Genomic DNA, 20645 nt, shown 5'->3' with positions numbered 1-20645 from the left:
TGATAGTTTGATATGAAAAATGTTGATCGTATGCCAGCACCTTTGACATATGACATTAACAAAACATTTTTAGGTGAAATGCTACACTGGCATAGGTGCCCCCATAATATATACATATTTTTACATATAAAATAAATATAAATAAATATATACATTTTATGTGGAAATAAAATAAATGAAATTAATGAAATTTGTTCTACAGATGAAAAAGTATCCTGACAATACAAGTAATTCTTCCTTTATTTGGTTTCTCATATGAGACTTGATTTACTGGCTCAGTGCTTCTTCCAATGCTCAGTCTGGTCAATACATACCAAGAACTTTTAATTAAAATCTCTCCTCTTTAGCCCCAGATATTATCATTATATGGTTGCCATGTGTCCATATGTACTAGACAGGCAAAATCCATCCATTAATTTATTTACTTTTAAGTATTAGAACACCATTAAGTCATTGAAGTGGACTTTGTTGAAGAATCTGTAAGGATAGTTAATGCAGCATTTTCCTTGGCCACGCTACAAAAACTCGTTAAATTACAATTCTGGTCCCTAATGGCTTGCTTCTTATCAGAGTCATGCCAGGAATTTGAGTGTGTTCAAAAGTCTCTTTGTATCTCTATTTACACTGCCTCTCAAGGCCCTAATTTATATATTTTGTTTTGCCTTTTTTAATAAATGTTGTGTTCAGAAATCCTGGGGTAGATGAATAACCAGATTTCACCCAGATGCTTGTTCCCAATCATGTAATTCAGACTGCAGCATATGAGAGACACAAGCACTCAGAAGCAGAACTGACTGCAAGTGTTTTGCTAAAGCAGGCCCTTAAAATCTGCTCCAGGAATCTGCAGTCCTCCCAGCAGGGTCTCCCCACCAAAACCAGTATTATTCCAGTTTCATTTTCAGTCCCTCATATAATGTTTTTTTTAACTTTCTGTCTTACTGCTGACCCTCAGGGATCAGTTATAGAACACAGGTAACTATTTTTATCCAGAAGAGATATACTGTCAGAATTTTATAAAAATATTTATAAGGACATCTTGCAATCAACTGAAACATAGCAACTCAGCCTGCAAATCTAGATTTGTGAGTACAGTTTTGCAAAGTTAGCTGGTTTTCACTGGTTAATCAGCCTTGCGACCCAACTCATAGCACTGCTCTTTATGTAGAAGCATGAACACAGATATTAACAAAGAGGCAATGCAGGAAATAGGTTTTGTATGTATATATATATATGTGTATATATACATACACACACACACAGAGGCATATTTTTACAAGTGCAAATTAAAGCAAACCAATTTTTCTCTTCAGAATTGAATTCCTAATACACAGAAATTTATGACAAGGGATATACAGTAATGAAGAAACACATTAGCTTTGATATGCTAGTTATGCAGCAATTTTAGATGTTATCTGAAGGATTACTTTGCATGCAACCTTAACATGTTAATTCGGAATTTAAAAACCGTTCTCAGATCTATAATCTATCTGCAAATATGCTGTGCTTTTCAATTTAGAGAAGTTTCTCACTGCATGAGTTGAAGCATATTTCCTCAGTAAGGATACTAATTAATGCACAGTTATTGCTGAGAGTAAGATTCCAAACTTCCTATGAATAAAGCTAACTTTAAAGGAGATTGCTGGGTGTCCTACAGAGCTGTGCCTTGTCTCTGGAACAGGAACTTGCATTGCTGAAAGATGTCAGGTGTTGAAATTAGGAAGCTGAAAGCAGAGTCATAAAGCTGTATGTAGTTTGCTCCAAAGAACGTGTAGATATCTTGAACATTTTTGTTCTTTTACTCACTATCACACAGGTCAACATACTCATCCCAATTTAAATTTTAAAAAATTTTCAAACAGTAACTTCTGGTGATGAAGTCACTCTCGTATCCAAAGTCTCATCATAGTGCTGTTTTCCACTTGATGCTGTAAGTGATCAATACGGTTTTTATCCTTTTAAAGCCAGGATGTTTGGATCAGTTTAAGGCAACATATCCAAATCCAGTACAAAGTGACTCAAGGGAACAAATTTAAGCAAGTGAATACATGCTCACGAGATGAGGTCCTACTCATTTTTACACTAGGGGCAAACAATTCACTAGAAATTTGGTATTGATACAACTTTCTGTATATGTTTAAATCTAATCCTTTTCCCTATGTGAATAATTTTACCACACATTAGTACCCCTGGAAATGCTGCTTATTTCTGTAAACATCTTGAACCACAGCTGCACATTGTCATTCAGGAAAGTCTGGAGGAGAATTGTAAATGTTAATCTTATTAGAAAGTCTTTCAGCCAAAAAGCATTTTGTAGTAGGCCTATAAAATTTGTGTAAAACTCAATATGCTGTTATGCTATTTCCTGTAGATTCATCTTCATTTCCCCCTCAGGTTTCAGAGAGCTCTCTCTGAACAATGGTCTTAGAAATTGTCCCCAATTAAGTGACTTTGTGCACCAGTGGATCCACCCACAGAGAAGCAGCTGCACAAGCAAATAGCTCCAACCTTTGTAACAAACATGGTTTTAGTACCTTCGTCTGAAGCACAGCAAGGTCTAACAAAGTTTTTGCCATTCATTGTTCCTTTCTACAAGTACTTAATCTAATTTCTGGCCTAGCTGCCCAGAATTTTCAATCTAATTTTCCTTCTCCAATGGAGTATTTACAGGAAGTGAAGGAGTAACCCAGCTGAACAGTCCTAGCTGCAGCCTAAGAGTGAAGAGCATGTGTGTCTTGCTGAATGAAGATAGCTGAGTATCCCCACTGAGAAAGCAGCTCAGCTCCTGAAATCCCCCCTGGAGCTGGAAGCAAAAGCCAGATGGAAGAGCTAATTTGCTGTTTGCATTAGAGAGACTTGGGCTCTCCAGAGCAGCCCTGCTGGGGAGTGCATTGAGACTAAGAGCCCCAGCAGCCTCAGTGCCCCAGCAGCCTCAGTGCCCCTTCTCATGGAAGCTGCTCCTCACCAGTGACTCCATCTAAATAACAGGAGCATGAAGGAAGAATGAAAGCAGCAGCAATGCAATCCTGTCCCCCTTGGAACTGACTGGTTGCATTCTCAGTGACTTACATGAGGCTATGATTTTCTTTTTTCTTCTGTTTTCATGATTAGCATAACAAAACCAACATTGTAAACCTGCAATAAAAGACATAATTTGGTATCATACTATTTTTCACATTTGAAGAAGACAATCTATCCCCCTGTCTCTAGCAGCTATACAAAGGAGTGATTGAACAGGCTCCATGCAGAAGACACCTTTATCAAGGGTATTTAGGCAGGATTGTGCTATCCTAATTTGCTGGCCATTTACTTGACTGCTTTCATCTATGACTTGATGACCTGGCCCTTAGGAATTCGATTTTACAAGCCTTTTTCACTTTGGCCCTTTGCTTTTCTTGAAAGAGCAGCGGAAATTCTGCTCCAATAGCTTATTCTTAAAAATTGGTACTTTAAAATACCAGCAGCTTTTAAGGGGCTCGAAATAGCTCCAAGTGCACTCACTACTTTGTGTATCGTCAATCTGTAATTTGGTGAGGATATGAAAGACACTCATTGGTGCAATAATGTGGCTCTTGGCAGCATGGGCTTCTTCACTTAATAAAGAGAACCAAGTCAAGAAACCAACACATGATTAATACTAGTAAAAATCTATTTAATATGATGCTGAGCTGCTCTCAGAAAACATGGTTATATGATGGGGAAGACTAGAGGTGATATTTTATTGTATACAAGATATTTTTTACTTGTTAATGACTGCTGCTTGAAAAAAGAACACTCAGAAATCAGCCTGCAGCTGTTTTGTTACCCAATCACGCAAACCTGCCAGTGAAACTTCTAAAAATCGAGTTAACGTGTTTCAAACTTGCTTAACATGTGCCTATTTTTGCTTCCCTACAAAACAATTTTGTTTAAATTCAGGCACCTTCCAGTAGGACTGGAAATTTTGTAGTCACTTATGATTACATACCAAGCCTGCATGTTTTTGTGGCAATCCAGAGATGCAAGCATAAACAGTTTTTGACTCCTGCATAGAAAATGTGATGTTTTGTGGGAATGAAAAATGAGCATTAAAAGATTGTACTGGCAACCCTTGCAATGCAAATAATGGGCATGATGGCATGGCCCACCTGCTATCTGGCCCTAACAGATTGGGGAAGGACAGGGAAAGAAAGGACAGAGGCAAAGAGTAAGAGAGGAAACCAGGCAGACACATCCATTACAACACCATAACCATGCAATATTAAAAGGAAAGGGAACTAATACTTTAAAAGTGTCAGAAAGGCCTGTGCTCCAGCAGTATCTCTGCAGAGCTAGCACGATATAGCATCACATAAGCATATATATACACCTTTCTGAATATGCTGTTTCTGCTCTAACTCAATTTTAAAAATCTTGCAAGCATGAAGATGCACATATTGTGCTAGGTTAGGGAAGAGCAGTTGACCAGTAATTTTTCCTTATTTGTTTCATAGGACTCAGCATAGGCAAGACAGAATGTGTACAGTTGCAAACTACTTAAATATTCCCCACAGATCTATTTTAAGCACTCATATTTCAATCAATGGTTCAGAAAGAAGCTGCAGTATAAACACATTCCATTCAACCCCATTTGCATATTGATGTCAGTAGTTTGAATCAAACCAATTAGACCATGTAGTTATCTATGGAAAACATATGGCAGACTGATAAAAACCCAGTTCTATGTTTAAAATCTACAGTATTTCATTAGCATAGCAAAAAAGCAGCTGAAGAAGGATGCTATTCTTCATGGACCAGACAAACTGATACAAGGAGAACTTCTTGGGCTGGATCTTCAGCTGGTAAAAAAAATCACTCTGAATACAGTGGTGAATTGAAATGGAACTAGTCAGTCTGAAAGCAAACACATGCTCATGTAGACACTGAATCAAGCACTGATTTCTCTTTGTTCTCAGTTTCTTATCTGTGAAATGGTGCTGTCCCATTTTCTCAACCATTCTTATTACAATTAGAGCAAAAGTTCTTCAAAAAGGGCATTCACCTCATACTTTGCCTTAAAAAACCCCAGAATTGCAAAAGGTCCATCTATGCTGAGCCACTGCCCTAACATAAATAATGGCAATGACACCTCAACCTTTTTATCTCTAAATTTTCCCTTTCATGATGGCCTAAAAGCTTTTCTTAGCTCATGTTTATCTTCAGCAATAAATCATGTTTTCATTGCATTGCTGCCTCATTGGGGTGCAAATAACAGAACAAGACAAGTGAAACTGTAAAACAGTGGCTGAGGAAAGAAATAAAGAAGGACAGATAAATGAATTCATGTGGGAAAGACAACACTGATTCTAAACATCTTTTACTGTTGCTGCTTCTCATATTAAAAAGAAAAAAAAAAATTAACTGCTTTGAACAGGCAGTGATTTAGCTATAAAAATATCTGGCCTGCACAACATGACTAATCATCTCATCAGCACCATGCTCAGATCTATATGTTCTCCTGGCAATAACTATATGCTAAGCATTTAAGCTCTTCTTAATAATATGTCCATGGCTCCTAGACTGCTCTTTTACTGAATGAAGCACCCACATGATTTGTAAGGTGACATCATTTACAAACAATGGCATTGCTGTCTAGAGTGAATATCAATTTAGGAAAAAAAAAATGAATACACTATCATCTATTTGAAATTCAGGCTTAGCACTGTATAAAGTAACAATATATGCTAATTTCTCCCCCCTCCTACACATTCTTCAGCAAGTAAGTCACATTCTTCACCAAGTCAGTTCACTGTAGATAATTTATTCTCCAAGTACTGAATCATGAAATGCCAGGAGACATGATCAGGATCAGGACAACATAGTAATTTTTTGTTATTATTATTTTCATACACTCTCCATACCTATATATTTATCAAGAAAAGGAAGATCCTGGTATCAAAATAATCCACATCTAGACGGTAGTCAGAGTTCAAGGAGAAAACAAAATGTTGTCTTTTTCTCATTGGTATTCATATAGCAAATGCTGAGGCAAGAAAACTCTGCTAAATGCTGTCCTGTCTGTGAACCCTTAAATAGCTTCAGTCCCTCATGAAGATTTTACTAAGTTTATATGGATTACATTCAAAAGCAAGGTTACTAATAAAAGTAAGTTTTGGAAGCATTAAAACGCTTCAGTTAAATTTAAACCTACCACTGGAATGCTGAAGTTAATTAAGAATTACAGAAATCTCTGCTGATACCCCAGAAAGGATGTCTCCTTCTACGTATTCACATCAAATACTTTTCCAGACCAGGCAGTTTCCTTTACACTGAATCATTTCTGTTGGAAAAGGCCCTTTAAGAACAGGGAGTTCAACCATTAGCAAAGCACTCTCAAGTCCCTACCACTGCATCCCTCCCATCTCTATCTCTGCATCTTCAGAAACATGTGGTTTGAGAAGTTCAAGAGTCTGTCAGAATTCCATCTCACTGAATTATCTAACTTAGTGTTCAGTAATAACACAGCTTCCCACTCTCCCATATCTCAAGGCAACAACTTTACAACCTTATATTAAAAAGGAAAGCTAGAATTTTATTACTTCAACCAAGGAAGCAAAGAGAAAACATAATGATATTTAAACATATAAGCAGGCAGCAATTCACATGGAATTATTTTAAACATGTACACAGAACAAGGAGAGGCATCAGGTTGGTAAAGTTTTCTGGAACAAAGTAAATATATCAAGATCAAATACAATTGTTAATCTTAAATCCTTCTTTCATAATTTGTCACCAAGAAAAAAAAAAGGAAAAAGAAATCCAAGAAACTTACTATTTTTTTCACTGCACACTTTATCAAAGACACCTTCCTAAAATCTTGTAATCCTCAAAGCAGTAGAACTTGTTTACTCTGAGTGTTAGTATATAAAAACTTGCAGCAAAGGTGAATTTATTTCAGACTAACATTTACAAGGCCATGTACTGTCCTTGTTCTCTGGAACATTTCTTTGATGTCAATAGAAGTTAAATTGAAGGTCACTTGTGGCTCAAATTGCTGCTGATGCTATATCACAGGCATTTACTTCTACATTGTTGACCTTTGCTTTCAAAGTCTTATTTCTTGACTATAAAAGAAAAAAAAAATCATCATTCAAGGGTGTTTGAAATGTAATGTACAAGGCGTTAAGCCACAGAAATTATTCTTCATTATTCTTTAATAAAAGGGAGAAGAAGGAAACAAACAAAAAACCCCTGAACACCTGAAACCACTAAACAAGTCTCAAATATGCCTAACTGCTATAAGAACGGCAATGGCTTTAATTTTGGGTTCAGACACAGATAATGAGTAAGAACACTCACTAAATTTCCACAACAGGTCATAAACTTTTCTCAATTTTGGCAATGCCATACTGAAGCACTTCTTTACCTCACATTTCCTGGATTCTGGTATCCAGTGCAATATCCCTGTGAAGGACTCATCCCTGTGCAGCCATCCAGCAGCTTCTCTGGCACCACCTCAGACTGTCCCTGTGGTGGCTCCAGTGGCCCCACAAGTCCCCAGCTGGCTCCCCACACACCCCACACTCACAGCCATACCAGGTTTCCTTGCCAGCTCAACCCCAGGTTTCCTGCAGCACAGTCTCAGATGTTCAGATCCTTCAATCAATTTAATTTTGATGCATTAAGTAAACAAAAATATAACAGCTCAAGCTGGTGGCTCTTAGGAGGGACTTGAAACTCCTGGGATTTTATCCCCTCACTGTCCCAACTCCGGGAAACCCTGGGGTTCCCAGCTGCTGCCCAGTGCCTGAGTGCCTTCACCTGGTTGAGCCACAGGTGCCCTTTGTCATCCTAACTGAAAACCCTGCTGGGAAAAACCAGTGTCCATGAAGAAGAGAGAGGACTCCTGCACTTTATTGCAATAAAGGGAGAGAGTCCCCTGGGGCACATGCAGGGTTTTTCTCTCTTGGTGTTTCAGAGGGCACAGCCCCTGTTATCCCAAACTCCCAGCTGCACGCTGCCCTCCTCCTTTCCCCATGGCTGAGGCACCAGCAAGGTGCAGCCTGCCCCAGCTGACTGCTGCATGTTCCCCTTGAACCTGTGCTTTCCACCTGAGCTCAGAACATCAGGCTTGTGAGGAGCCTTTGTCTGGTTCAGGAATCAAACTGCCTGGGCTCTGTAACAAACCTGCATCTTGCAGTCAGTAGAGACATTCAGACCCATTTCAGAGACCTTAACACCCATCCCCTCACCATGGAACTGTTTGTAAAGACACCTGCTCTGAAGGCATTGCTCAAGAACCACAGTGTGTTCTGAATGCCTGACAGAGGTGCTGTCAAGTGCAATGCTTTCAAAGAATCCAAGGCAAGCAGTAGTTGGTGCAGGTCAGATGGAGCACTCAGTTTGGTAGAGAAAACTGGGTGGACAAGATTCCCAGTGGTGCTGAATGCAGAGTTTGAGCACTGCTGTAGTAGAGGCTCATTTTCACAGAAATACCTTTGGATATCTGTGGCAATTGCTGCCTTGAAGTGCTTCTTGCATTCTCCTTTTCTTGCAAGTTCCCTCTCCACCCTCTCTGCTGGAGCTCAGCTCTCTGTAGAGCAGCTGCTGAATGGCAGAATTTATAGCTGAGGACATCAAGTAAAATCAGAATTTATTTCAGATACCCCTCCTGTTCTCTGCTGCAAGTGCTGGCAGCTCATACATGTTTGGGAAGGAACATAATCAAACTCACAGAGGGCTGCCCTCAACAGGATTAGAGGAGTCAGGTGCTCCCTAGCTGGTTTCAGATCCACGTATGAGGGTAAAATTGAATAGATAAGTACAGTCCACCTTCAGTGCATCAGCAGCATTTCAGTCTCAGCTGTGACAGGTCGAGCTCATTGTTCTTCTTTATTAAAATATCCAGGAGTAGTTAAATATGGTTTACAATTCAATTTATAGAGTTTTTTAGCCCTTTTTTTTCTTTTTTGTACATAAGTGCCTTGAGTCTTAGATTTCTTTTTTTTTAATTTGCCAATTAATAAATTTTTGTTTTGCTTTTTTTTTTTCTTTCCAGTTTTTGAAAGGCAAGCATATATGAAAAAATTAGAAAGCTCAGTCTTACCTTCATGAAGCCAACTGATCAATACAAATGGGAGCATGAGGTGTCTCAGGGGCAATGATCCGTAATATGTGCCTTGAGATAAGCTATGAAAGCTGAATCAGCTTCTGCCCTAATTGCATGGAAAGTGCATCAACCAAGAGCATCAGCATCTGCTGGCTTTGGAGATCATTCTCCCAGAGAAGAGGAAGAAGTTTATTTCTTATATTTGCAGGCAAAACCAGTAGGTAGTTCAAAATGAAAGATACCTTCACTTCAGCTCTTGTTCTACCTATGGATTCCAAAAAGTTAGCAAAACTGCCTTTAACATTACTATTTACATCAAGCAGAGAAAAGGGTATTATGCTGCCCTATTAACCTGATGAAATTATATCACTCAATGCACTGAAATGAAAACAGACATTCAGTTAGGTTCTTGTTGCATAGTATGTCCCACAGCTGTAACCATCTGCTGCATTTAAACATGTGGTGGCAGAATTTAAAAATTAAACTACCAGCTAATGGTTTTAGGACACATTATCCAAAATACCTGATATTCATCATGTGACAAAATTAAACAGACCTAAGAGAGAAGTTGCTTTTCCCCCTGCCATGGGAAAAATCAAGTATAGCAAACATTAGAAAACTCCCTAGAAACATCTTGTCTTTAAAAGCATAAATAGGCATATGCATGAATTCCCCCCTGCCCTGGGTGAATGTGAGAGAAACTGTGGATATATGTTGAGTGTGATACAGGGACAACTGAAAGCCATCAAGTACTCACATCTTTATGCACTGTTTAAGCATCTGGGCCTTTAAAACTGACAGAAACACATATTTTCCCTCTTGATGTTTTATTTTGGAATTGGCAAGTGATGACAACAATGAAACAGCTGTGGCTCAAGCTAATGAATATTAATTTTCCAATACAATCACTTGTCCATACACACATTCATGCTTTTGGTTGCACTGCTTTATGTGCTGTTCTAAAATATGCTTGAAGAAGGCAAAGTCTAAAAGAGCATACGCAGACAGAATGGGAAGTTTGTCTTAAATCCCAAACTATGAGACACAGGACAGAAACACAGCAAGGGAATCAAAGAATATCCCTCTTTTTGAACCACTGTCATGCAGGTACTTAACCTGCTAATTGCTCACCACACATGGAGGTACTGATCGCACTCCGAGGACAGGAATAATGAACAGTGAACATTCATCACTCCCCAGCTCTGCTGCTCTACAGCCCTGCTTTCCTGACACAAAGTAATGTAGCATAACCAAACATGACAATTCACAACATTATTTAGCAAAGAACAGCGGGGAAAAGCATCTCTACCCAAAAGGCACTTCTTATCTGAAGGTAGCTGAGATTACAGACAGGGAAATGTCACTTGGCATTTCAGGAGAATGCAAATGGACGTGAGCATATGTGAGAAGCACCAGCTCCAGACTGTGCACTGGACCTAACTACCACCACCTAACTACCTCAAAAGCAATTCATTTACAAGCAGAAACTGTGGATGACCAAAAGGAACCTGATTTAAAGGAAATAAGTATGTAAAAAAAAATTAGTTTCAACTGACATGCATAAATATCACTTCTACTGAAAAAAAAATACATTTAAAAGTGAATGTTCTATGCATCAAACAAACTTGTAGAAATATTTTTCATTGCTTGTCTTAGTCATGCAGTTTCCTACAACCACTTTAAAATTGGCCAGATCCCTAAAAGTGTAGTAATTTAGAAGCAATTCCTATTTATTTTAAAGTCAAAATTGTGTAATTGCCCTGTCCTTCAACACTTTAATTAGAGAATCCCAGCCGAGGAGCAACTTTTACTTACATAAGAAATGCAATTAATTTAGCTATAAGTCAACATCAAATTTTTATGAGGTTTTTATCTTTGCTTGCTTTTATGTAGTCCTCTGTGATAGTCTGTGCTCTCTGACTGCAGAGGTTGCAGGGAAAGCTTTGGGTTTAATGCACTAGCATGAATAAAATTAGAAACATCTGGTGAAAAGACACCTGACTGAACACATGCAGTAAGCAGTGGAGTCTTGCCTGAGGAAGCTGCTCTTTGAAGAAGGGTGCTCTCCACGCTGTGTTCTCTATCACAGAGCACTGATGGAGCCAAATGGCTTTGCAATACTCATGGTAACTTTTTAATAGCGAGGCTTTGAGTCATCAAAATTATTCTAATATGGTGGACAGCCATCAAACAACCAAGTACAGCTGACATTACATGACATACGTGTTGGGTAAAGTCTCCACTTTGCTTCTCCTTGCATTTACCCCCTGAATATATGGGAAGTGATCAAAGAGGCAATTTTGTATTCTATCCTATGTAAAAGAGAAGGGGAACATCTGGTTTCTCTACCAATGAGTTCTTGACATATTTCTCTCTCTTTGTTTTTTTTCTCCTGGATTTCTTTTTATGTTACCCATTGCACCATTAAGTTGCATTGTTTCCCAGATATATTTAAAGACTCTCTCAACAAGTCATTGAATTCCATTAGCCTGCTGTTCTATCTCTTTTCCAGTTTATTGATGAAAATATTAACTAATGCTGAAGACATTTACAGATCATTTGATACCAGTTTTCCTGAGCCTGTATGTCAGATTTTCTTACAGCATATCGGGAATACCTCCTGGGGAAAAAAACTTCTGCCTTGGTAACAACACCACCAATAATTGGAGGTCTTCATTCAGTAGGAATATGGCACAACATATGTTCAGTTTGATCATCACTGCTTTGACCTTATTATGCTGTATCTCATTATTAACTTAAAATGCAGTATCCTTCAGCATATGGTGCACTAGGGCTTGCAGCAGAGAGGGAGAATTAGGACTCTCTCCTCTTTTTACAGCAACACATTTGTGATATCTGAAAGCACAGCAATGAATCACATTCTCTTTCAACAGCAGTGCAACATGGCCCTATCATCAGTGCACTACAATGGACTTGAATACAGACATTTCCATCTGAAACCAGCTGCAACAGCCCTGGGAAGGCTGGGAGTTTGTGTGCAGTGGTGCAGCCCTTTGGAATATGGGATGGACACTGGGCAATGTTACAGGGTTAATACAGCTCTTTATCAAATTTTCTGTCTAGTGATGACAATAGGAATAAAGGAAAAAAAAATCCCCTGAAACAAACAAATACCCCCCAACCACCCGTTCTACTCAGCTCTAAAAATAACATATGCAGTGAATAGAGGCATTTGTTCATTAACTTCCTTTTCATCTGGTACAATCTTCTCCCTTTGATATTGAAATGTGGATGAATTTATCATTGCTAGCATGGCTTTAAAGAACAGAAGAAATAGTAAAAAATGTTCTGATGGTTGTCCTGTTTTAAATACAGAGATGATCACTAAGGTGTCACTAATACCTTTCCACCATTTTATGTTTTGACAGAAGACCCTCTAGCTGCAGAAAGGTAATTAATTTCCAAGCTCTATCAGTCCTCACTTTCTTGTCAAATTTCCAGAGACAATACACTGTGCTGAGTTTTATGACACGACTCTCTTCCACCAGTAACTATACTGAGAGAACAAACTTATTTCACACAGGCCATCAATCAGTCTTTAGAGAGCAAAACCTCGCAGTTACTGCTTTGCCAGTCTGGCCTGTGAGTAGTGATTTAAGGAAAAAAGGTGGAATAACATTACCAGCTCCCTGGGCCAGCCAAACTTCCGTTCAAAACAAGCAGAAAATATTTCCTCTGAAAAAACATTGATCAAGGATTCAGCAGAGCTAGTTTTCTCATGTCTGTCAGTTAGCCACATAGTAATTCTTATTTATCTTATCCATTAACAGTAGCAGACATTCACACGTTTCTATCAGCAACAGCATTACAAGATATAAGCAAACCAAGCCTGACATTTTCCAGAGGATATGAGGAACAGAAGGTTGTTTACTAGACTTTGGTATCGATAAAGACGTATTCCCAATATTCTATTTTAGTCTTAGGGGATGCTTAACCATCTGTCAAAGCATAAGCTGATGCAACACAAGTGATTTAAAAAAAAATAAAAAATTGAAAATTCCAATTTGCAGCATCAGAAGCTCCAACAATGTTTTGGATCACTGCATTTCCATCCTACTGTAAATCCTGTGTTTCTATAATGAGGAAGGCTATTGGCAGGACTGAACAATAAACAAATCCATGCAAACAGATGGGGTGCAGCTGAAGGTCCCAAGGAAGTAGACTTTCATAGGACGTGGTTCTCAGAGACTTCCCTATGACTGGAGAAAGGCATATAACGCATTTTTAAGAAAAAGGAGGAAAACAACAGTCTGTGTGAAAATCGTGTAGTAAGTCTTCCTCAAAGCCATTCTAATCACAAGAAGAGAAACAAGAAAAGTAGCAGTGAAAAGCGAAAGTCCAGCTGGTGGCCAGTTGCTAGTGGGACCTCTCAAGGGTGGCCACTTCAATATCAGACCCAATATTGCTCAAGGTTTTTATTAACAACCTGGATGGCAAGAAAGGGAACACCCAGTTTGCAGATGGTATAGAAATGGGGGTAGTGGCTGATGTATTGATGGTCATTAACTCCTGTTTGGCCCTTGTGAGACCTCAGCTGGAATGTTTTGTCCAGTTGAGCTTGTCAGACAACACCACAAAGGAATGAGTGCAGCACAGCCAAGATGATCAGGATGCTGAAGAAGAGAATATGGGTTTATTTAAGCTTAAGAATACATGAACATGGAAGCACTTGCACCTGGCAGCATTTGTCCCAGTGCTCCAGCTTTCAAAGAATGTTTTCATTATTAAACCTATAGGGTCTTGTCTGGCTGTGAGCTATTTTGGTATCTACAGCAGCATTTTGCCCATCAAGAGAAATATCACAGCAAGGAGGAAGAGCAGCAATTACAGACTGAGGGCAAGTACTGACAACAGTAAGAAGTGGTCATCCTTATACTAACCACAACAAGAATACACTTATTGCAACTCATAATAAAGGCATATGCTCTGGAATGTAAGTATGCTGTATCTTAAACTGTGATAAATTAATAAAATGCTTTTCAGCAAATCAAGCATGTTGGTCTTCACAGTTTCCAATAAAAGTGGACATTATCAGGAATAGACGTTATTGCTTTTTAAATCGACTTGTGCATAACGTAGTTCAGCAGATACAGGATGATGAATATTGTAGGCTGGCCAGCTCCTCACTGCCCCACAGAGAGCACAGGTTCCCCAGCCCTGCCCAGCTGCCTTCATTCCCTGCTATCACCAGCTCAAGTTTCTTTCACATTATGAAGATTCGTTATTTCTTTCTAAGAGCACTGCAGAAAAAAACCACAAAGGGCAGGACTATCAATGCATAGCTACAATTGTGTGTAACTAGAAGGGCCACAATCTCGTAATATAGAGGATATTTGCCTACTTCCTCTTACTGGGCACAGAAGCCTCACTAGGTAACAGACTATTGTACAAAATTAGCTCTTAAGATGGTCTATATTTGAGATTTCTTCTTAAAAATGTATTTTAAAAAAAACCCCTTGGAAACTGTTAAGGTCTAATTTTAAACTTAATATGATCCCAAATACAGACTACCTCAAAATGTCTTATTACTTAAATTGGGCCGCTGCCATAGTAAGCTTTTCTGGAGATAAAATGGAGAAAAGATATTTCTTTCATTTAGCAGAAACTTTTATTCACTCAAAAATAGGTCTTTGCTTGAGTAATCTCAGAAAATAAATATTCATAAAACAAAACACATTAATTCTGTAGAAAAACTGAAATCATCCTTATCTAATATGCACAGCTGATTTTGGATGCTGCAAATCAATTTTCATTAAAAAAGGGAGGGGAAAAAAACATTTTGGTCTCATATGATTTTTATCTACATACATCAGTTTCCCAGTTGAGAAGTTGGACAGAAAGCTGAATAACACTCATTATTTAACCTGCTATCTGTGGCTCAAATTGTGTCATGATCTGCTCACTGGACAACACACAGTCACATTCATTGCAAATTATGGTATTTTGGCTATTTTTCCATTTCTCTTCTCTTTTTCAATTCAAATGACCACCTTGAAAAAATGCACAGCCTTTATTTTCTGTAGGAAGAGTAGTTCAGTTCAATCACACATAGGAACTTGAGGAAAAGGACAAGTCTATTCAATAATTGTGTCCCACCTCCTTCAGAAAAGATAGTTTGCAGTTCCTATTCAGCCTGCCAGAAAATCAAAATGGAAATTATTCTTATTGACATGGCTTCCTCTGGGTTTGAAAAACTTTTGTTTTCTAGAAGCGTATTTTTAATTTATACTTTAACTTTTGCTAATATAGGAAAATATGAGGCTGATTTTTAATTTCAAGGACTTTAGCTGCATTGTCTTGGCTAATCAATAAGCCTTTAGGAACCCAGATATCTGACCATTCTGTCTGCTAAGTGCCTTATTTCATAAAGCTTAGCTGAACATTGTGTGGGAACTGTAACACTAACAAAGCAGCTCATGCAATTTTACTCAAACATCATTTCCTAATCATTCTTCCCATCGCTGTGAAGCCCTAAGACCAAGCCCAGACTGTTAAATTTGCAAAATTTCAACAAGAGCACATGCTGTGACAGGGCAGAGAGACAGAGAGTGAACAGAATGCACCCAGCTCTCTACCAGGTGCTCCACAAACACAAGACTTGGGTCTCAAGGGAAGCAAGGGCAGAACCCTTTTTCCTCTCCAGAGAGAGCACCACCAAGGGAAGCAGGGCCTTTTTTCTTTTCAGAGAGAGCATCCTCAGCAGGGAGGGCTCCCTGCTCCCCTGCACTGCGGTGATCCAGGCGCAGCAGAGCTGCATCACGAAGAGCAGCAGTGGAGATGACATCCATTACTTCTTCCCATAACAACAGAACATTTTGCTCTCCACCCCGAGGGTCATAATTCGCGGTTATTGCCTCAGTGAGATTTCTGCTGCAAGTGTTTGGAAATACAGCTTGCATATAATGGGTTCTGATACCTCAGTGAGGCTCCTCCGGGACTCCCAATAGCACAGCATGCCCTCCAGCAATTCCCAACAGCTTCACAGAGCTACAGATCCCACAGTATGGAGGGTTTTATTCTCACCTCTGCGTGCCTGAAATCAGTGCGTTGGTGCAGGGGGAGCTGGCAGCTCCAGCTAAAGGAATATAGAGTAATTGAGGTTGGAAAAGACCTCCCAGATCATCACCCTTCAGCCGAGTACCACCATTCCACTAAACCACATTGGGTTTCTGCTTGTTTTCTTGAACACTTCCAGGGTCATTGACTCCACTTCCCTGGGCAGCCCATTCCAATGCTTAACCACTCTCAGTGAAGAAATTGTCCCTAATCTCTAAGCTGAAACTCCCCTGGTACAACCTGAGACCATTTCCTCTTTCCCTGTCACTGGTTGCCTGAGAGAAAAGACCAACCTCCACCTTGCCACAACCTTTCAGGAAGTTGTAGAGAGGAATAAGGTGTCCCCTGAGCCTTCTTTTATCAGTACTAAAGAGCATCAATACCCTTAGCCCTATGCTGCAAGTGAGGGCAGCTTTACTGTGGCTTGGGGATGGCTGTCCAACAGAGCTGTGCTCTTGCCACGGTGCAGTCCCTCCCTGGTCACTGCTGCCCTCAGTACACCTGCACAAGAGCAAGACTGACACTTCTCCTGACTGACAGTGTACCTTCAGACTCCTGGATATTGCCATTTAGGTGGTTTTTTAACATAGTGGTAAATGCCATCATTACCTCCTGAATTCAAGGGAACTGAAGGGGAAATCCGCTCCTCCATCTTCTAGGGATCATATCAGCACTACAGGAGACAGAACAGAGAGAGAAATGAGAAGAGATTACCCTCATGAATTTGATTTTCAGTCTATCTCCAAGATAACAGCCAGTGCTGTATGAGTTGCAGGGGAGCACAGCAGGAAAGAAAGTAAGCATACCCTGAAATTCAATTGAAAGACACTGGCACAAAAAAGATTGTATTTTATTGGCATTGGAGTTCTTTCCTGATTTCATTTTCCTGTTACTTTGGTAAGCTGTTCTTGCACACTGGAAAGTGAACATAGTGTGAACATTTGCTTTCTTGCCCTTCCAGTGTGGGAAGGTTCCTCACATTTCTTCCTTTGTGGAACCCATTTCAAAGCAGGAGTGCTATAGCATGGCAAGCCTCTTCCCAAGTGGCACAGCTCTCCTTTGTTAGAATCCATGCTGGGTGTTTTTTCCAAGGGTAGTGAGTGAAATGTAACCCACAACTTCTGCTAATGGCTGGAAACCTACTGTGCCTCTGAATTAGATTCCTATGACAGACGAGATATGCCTGCCAGGAGAGAAGCTGTTAAAATAATCCACCTATTTTATTTTTTTTTTAATTTACAAGGGTGGCATACAGGTGTCAGCTCTTCAGATATATTCTGGGAATTTGTTTTGAGAAGGAGCTGAGACAGGAAGAGAGGGGATGAAAGCATAGGGAAAGGGGTCCTCATGCCTATATCTACATTCACTGTCACACCCCAGCAGGATCTACAGCAAGATCTGCCCTTACAACAAGGCATCTGCTAAAAGGCTCTTGGACACCTCTATCTCTTTTGGTGGCTCAGAATACTGAAGGTCTCTGTTCAGTCTTCAAGGTTACTCCCAGTTTTCAAACCAATTCAGTCAGTAAAGTAGAAAAAATTAAAGTAATTTAATCCAACAGTTGCTGGGCTTTCTAGGAGCCCCCCATTCTGCTGTGGTTCATAGTGCAGGAAGAAGATGGTTTTGCTTTGAAAGTTTTTATACTCCAGTTTATATTTTTATGCTGCAAGATTGTATACTATGGAAAAACCCTCCTTGCCATAAACCCCCCCAAAAAACTTGAACTGTAACCAAAATACAACCCCATTGCATGCACATCTACAGTGCATTTTTGAGCAAGGTAGTAGAATTTGCTGACTGGAATTTAAAAAAAACAACAAACAAACAAACACCAAAACAAACCAAAAAAAACAACCTCCCTCCCTGCCCCTCCACAAAAAACCAAGTTCCTAAACTTGGTACCTATATGCCCATCTATTTCAGTCATAAGTAAAATCTAAGTGAGAGATAGACAAAAGCCCAACAAAAAAAATTCTCCACATTATCCAAAAAGTTTAACATAAGAGATCACTAGATGCCCTGCACTTGGATATTACGGATACAAGGCTGACTTTCTAGGAATTTTCCATCTTAAATTTAGAGAAACGCTCAGAGTCACATACTACTTCAGGTCTTCTTGTTTTTTCAGCCTGATCCCCCCCAGGCTCAATCCTCTCTGGGAGAGACTTGCTTGTGCCAAGGTGTAGCAATCAGATGTTCTACAAATACAAAGAGATGAATCCTGTGCTCATTTTCATTCCCAGTTCCCCACTTTGTACCAGCAGAAGTGTGTCTGCAATTTCTACTAGTTCCATTAATTTGGATTTCTATAATAAGCAGAAGATAAGGCATATAAATTAAGTATTTGCAACTATGGGTTCCAAAGTTTGATTTTTTTTCAGCTGAAGTAAGCATTTCCATGCACAGCTGTTTGGCCTCCAAACATCTTAATTAAAACCTTTTGGGATGGTAATAACATTTGCCATTCAATCAAACACTGGAGAATTTTACAGCTGATACCAAATGTTATATGATAAACTTGGAGCTGAGTTTCAAAGCATCAGTGGCAGTAATGACAATTAGAGTCAGAGTTGATCTAAAACTCTCAAGTAATAACTTTCTCTTGCAGTCATTACTGAGAAGGAAATATTTTTATAAACCAGTGTGGGACTTTTTCTAATGCCAGTATAAAAGTTAATTCATGTGCAGTCTAGCTGAAATTTAGTGAGACTTGGGCATTTAACTCTGCTTGAGCAATTCTGTGCACCTGCTATGGAAAATATTCTTTTAAATTACATTCTGAAATCAATCAAACCCCACTACCTTCAAAACAAACCCAAACCAACCAACCAACCAACCAACCAACCAACAAACCCAACAAAATCTCCATACCACCCTCTCCCAAAAAAAAAAAAAACAAACTACCCCAAACCCTCCAAAAAACACTGACAACTCCTCCCAAAAAAAGCAGAAGAAAACCATCAATAAGAGGCTAATTTAACACAAAGAGCTCAAACTCTCTACCATACCCAGAATGATTGCACAATTTAAGGATGGAATTCTCCATTAATGTGCCTACTTTACAATACACCCTGAAAAAACGAAACAATCTTTTAACTATTATAAAATTGGCATGACACCTATCAAAGCTTTTTAAAAACTTGAACACCCTAAAGCTTAAGGATTGAACCAGTGAAATTAAAAATCTGTTTTCGAAATGTTCTTTGGGAGCCTCCAGGCTCTGGAATTTTTTTTTTTCAAGTGCTGCACCCTCCTGCTGCCCTGGAGCAGGGCAGCACCTCACAGAGAAGTCTCACCACCTTCACCCAGCCAACACTGGAGGGGGAAGCAAAGGACCATTTGGTAGGGCAGACCCATTGTAAGACAGACCTTGGAGGAAAATAACCTTCTGCTGTGGTCAGAAAGGTGATTGAATTTCCTGTACGTTGCCTTTCCCTATACCAAGGCAAAGCTAGAAGGAACATTACAGAGGTTTATGGATTCTTTCAAATACCTCTGTGCCAGGCTGGTGCTGCAGAAGTCTCCTAACACCTCGGCTAGGGTCTCCATTGTAACCCCACCTGTGGCAGGGTTTACTTTGTTGTTGGGTTTTTTGCTTTTTTTGTTTTTTTATTCTTTCCATATTTAAATATATATTCTGTATTATGCTTAGCTCTTTCATACTCCGTTTTATTTCTGGTGGTAGGTACTTAGTCATCTAACACAAAAGAGAAATTAGCTTTCAATGTGAAGAAGAAAGACTATTTTATTTTTGGTTGGTTGGCTTTTTTTTTTGTTAATGATTGCAGATGATTTAAAACCTAGATTAAATTGCTATCTTGTGCAACAGAAAAACAGTTAATGTAAAACTACATCCGTTAATTATTTCTGTGAATAAATGAATGACTCAATACTTCAAAGTCCTACAAGTAACTTTCTTTCAGCCCAGCTCTTACTAGCAAAAAATAAGGAGAAATAAACTGTGGCTGCTTTGGAAAAAGAGATCACTGGGAAATTCATTAGATGGACAGAAATCCTCAGGCCCTGGATTCTGCAATTAGATGCAGGATGTTGAATGACTGTGTCTCTGGAGAATGCTGTTACTTTGAAATAGAATTTCAATTGAGGATACCAGAGCAGCATGGAGGGTCTGCCTCCATCAGAAGAACTGACGAACAGGACATGCTTGAATCACTGTAATTCGCAAAATTTTGTATCCAGTTTACATCAAGTTAACAAGCTGTGTTTGAATTTCTGCCATAAAGAAACGTTGGGAAATTTTTAATGAATAGGAAACATGAAGATGCACCTTCATTCCTTGCTCTGCAGTAAGAAGATTTTTTCCACCTTTTGCATACTGATTTTTTTAACCTCAGTAAATTATATTGTCCTTTCCTAGAAGAAAAACAAAAAGAAACCACAACCAACCCTTTATACTTCTTCTGCCCTCCATATAATATACACTCTGAATATTATCACCTTTGAAAGCCCAGGGAAGGGTCTGCTTCTTCCCACAGTGAAGCTG

Source organism: Lichenostomus cassidix, chromosome 4A, assembly GCF_008360975.1.
Source record: "Lichenostomus cassidix isolate B80296 chromosome 4A, HeHo_3.0, whole genome shotgun sequence".
Lineage (NCBI taxonomy): Eukaryota > Metazoa > Chordata > Aves > Passeriformes > Meliphagidae > Lichenostomus > Lichenostomus cassidix.
The sequence above is the reverse complement of the archived record's forward strand: the minus strand, read 5'-3'. Positions refer to the sequence as shown.